Raw genomic sequence first — 3,803 nt, forward strand, 5'->3', positions numbered from 1 at the left:
TTTTTTTTTTTTTTTTTTTTTTTTTTTTTTTGCTTTTGCTCATTCCTTCTGTCCCAGATTTAAATTGAATGTATTTATGTGGGGAGAGAGTGTGGGTGGATGGCACTAAGAATGAGCAATGTAAGCAATGGATACTGATGAGCACTGCAAGCTGGCTATGGCCCCACAACAGAAGGGGACTGAGGAGGGAGATGAGAAAATGAGGAGTATTCTAACTAATATTTCTAACTTCTCCATTTTTATGTGTTTCCTTTTTGGTTTTTGTCTATCAGTTCATCATTCTTGACTTTTTATAGCAGTAAGCTGACAATCAAGCAGCTAGAATATATCCAACTAATGATTTAAGAGAATACATGTTAGCTTCTTCTACAATTTCTAAATGTCTTTCAGTTTAGTCACAGCTTTCCTTGTGGTACACAGAATCAATTCTGGCAGCCATTTTAGAAAAGATTTAAGTGATGTAACATTACTTGGCTTATGTATTAAGGAAAGGGCTTATTGTTAATCAGTGATTCAAGACAGATAATAAGCTATTCTGGGAATCGTCTATATCACTACAGTTTCAAAATCCTAATTATGGGTACCAGAACATTTTGAGAGGATGGTAGCCACGGTATATTCATTTGGGAAACAGCCATGGTTTGAGCTGATTTTTCTATGTTTGTGTTCAGCCTCTGTCTAGATCACAACATTTGACACACAGGCTTGTGGGCATAGCAGCTTTATTAGCATTCATGTTGGCAGCAGTTGGTTTGTGACTGTACTTGTTCCTACTGATCCAGTTCAGGCACAATAATTAAGATAAGTGATTCTGCATTTGCTTTCCTTTAGTTTCAATCAAAGACAATTGTGGACATTTCAGCTTTGTAAAGGACTGGCAGAAAACTGTTGCACTGGCCAGTTGCTTAGGCATACTATTTTAAAGAATATACCCGAGAAAAACAATAGGAACATTTAATTCCACAAAACTCCCTTCTTTTCTAAAATCCTGTCAATCTGTACTAGTAAATCTCTATCCACACCCTAATGTCACAGTTTTGCGTTAGCTTACTTTTTGCTGCCATCTAGTGCCTATAAATTTATTACAAGTACCATAAGAGGCTAATTTGATCTTTTCAGGAAGCAGAATGAAATTTCCACTGTTTACCATATAAGAGAGAAAAAATGGAAAGCATCTAACTGACAGTGCAGGAGTGTTCCCTTAGTAACACTCTTCCCTTGTACCAATATTACATGCTCTTGGCCTTTGTCAAATTTAGTCTGGCCCTCTAATTCCATTGTATACTTTTTATCCAGGATATACAAATTCCCTTTCTTCCCTGGAGACATTTAATTCCACTGCAAATGCTGTAGCCATTTAACTACTATTTATAATATTTACTTTTAATCTTTCCTACTAAAATATCAAGTATGATTTGCTTAAAATTAAATAACAGAGAGGTGTGCAGCTAAAGCTTCAGTGAGCTAGGTGCCACAGTTTCAAATTCTGACAAATATGTCTCATTTGATGTTAGGTTTGGAAGCAAAGGTTAGTCTAAAAACTCTAATAAAAATTGTACTAAACCACTACTGGGACAGTAAGTGTTCCCTAGAAATGGAGGTGGCAAAATTGTAACATCCTCCAGTGTCCAGATAGGCTATTCTAATACTTATGTCTCTGATATACTTTGACAGTCTTTACATGGCTGAATGTTATAATTAGCTATACTCAGATGCAATAGGGCAAATCCGTCTGTAATTTTTCAAGTGATTATTTGTCAGCCTGCCAGTGCCTAGGAATTGCATTTCTGTTACTTTCCCAATAGATGCCAGCTAACCTGTGAAGTGAGTGAACAAAATCATGTATACTGAAATTACTTTTATTTTGTTTGGATTACACCACTGTGTGTGCTGTCCATGGTGCTGATTTTATCAAGGTGGGGGCGAAGCATTGTTAAAAGAATTAGCCACTGACAGAATATGTCCTTATTATTCCTTTTTAAAGTAATCCGGTAGTAAAAAGGGGATAGAGTCATGAGTATTCTACCATAAATAGTACTGTAAAGTAGATTATATTTTATTAACTGTCTAATAAATTATACTTATAATATTCACTAATGGTTAACACCTCAAGGGGGGTTGGTGTCAGATCCTTTCTTTTTACTATATTCTATAAGATACAGGGTATAAACACAGTTTGAACTCATCACAAAATGCTTATGGATAATTTAGACAAGGGGTGAATCCTGAACAGAGACAGCAGATGTAGAGGGTTGTTTTTAATATTGTTTGCTCTTAGATTCCTAACCAACAGAGTGCCACAGCATTAGAATCATTTTATGATGTAAATGCACAATATTCTAGACATAACTGTCTACTTTAAAAGAAAGTTTACCTTTAAGGTAAACCGTATGTATATTAACTGCTGTAATAACTTTAAGTTAACCAAAAAACAGCATAACTCATGAATGAAAGTCTCAGGAAATTCTAGAAAGCATCTTTAAGTCTCCAACTGGAGATATAATTATCTGGAAGAATCCCTAACCCCTCCTTCCAAAAACTTCCCATCACATGTATTGAGATATCACATAAAATCCAGTAGTGACACCATGTCACTTAGGCATCCCCCCACCTTTTTTGAATGTGGGGAGCTGGTACATCAGGTAATTGGAGGAAAAAAAAACAAACAAACTCCCACATAAAGACCCTTTATTCCTTAACTGCTGCTTCTAATGAATTAGGAACAAAAATATAGCAATAATATGCATCAAAATATTTTACCATATTTGTGTTCGGTGACAGAAAGCAAAATATTACAGGAAACTGCAGAGACAATATAACTCTTGTGAGCTGATGTAATTTATAGTACAGTAGTGTTATAATTTTAAAAGCTCATGCATTATTAAATAGGTTGTGATTTCTAGGTTACATTTTGTTCATGCTGTTTTAGGAAACACATAAAAATTCTGTTCAATGTGATTTCAATAAAGCTTTTATGCAACTGTATAAAACTGCAATATATTATTGCAAATGTACAGTACCTTATTGCAGTGCAGTACATTAAGATAACTCTGAATAAAAAGCATCATAATATATATGGTAAACTCTATATGGTAGTTTTGATTTATAGTATTAGTGTGAGAGCATTATTTTATCCTTATGGCTACAGCATTTACATTACAGACAGTTGCCAGAATCATAAACATTACAAATTGTCATAAAGCAGTTCTGAACCCTGATTGATGAAGCCACTTGACTGTGCTGCCTGGAACGTAAACATAGTACTACTGATAGCAAAGCTTCAAGTAGCCAGCTGCACTTCGATAACAAATAGCGCACACACAACATTTATAAAATGCGGTGCATGCTTTAATTTCCTAAGATGGTTCATGTCTGAATTGTAGTTACAATGAAATTATTGAAATGGTATTTATCTTTTGAAACCTGTCAGCCAAATGAAAAATCTTCATAAATCATACACTCCAGTTGTACAAATCTTGTCCTGGGTCTTTGTGGCCATGAAGGACTCTCAAAAACACACAGAAACAAGTTGTGTTGCACAGCTCACCAGCGGAAGAATTGCAGTTGGTGCCTACATCTCCTGCTTTCAGCCCTGTTTTAGCAGTGGAGTAGGAGTCTAACAGAAGGGATAACACCTACTGCAGCCCCTTGTCATGTCCATTCTATTTAAACCTATGGCACTACTGTAGGAACCAAATATTGGGTTGCCTCTCTTAGACCTATTTTAATTTTCATTCCAAAGGGTTGATGTCACTGGCTAATCCAATGACTTCCAGAAATATTTACTTTGAATTCTATTAAAT

The sequence above is a fragment of the Gavialis gangeticus genome, unplaced genomic scaffold (genome assembly GCF_001723915.1).
Source record: "Gavialis gangeticus isolate Ggan-Ray unplaced genomic scaffold, GavGan_comp1, whole genome shotgun sequence".
Taxonomy (NCBI): Eukaryota; Metazoa; Chordata; order Crocodylia; family Gavialidae; genus Gavialis; species Gavialis gangeticus.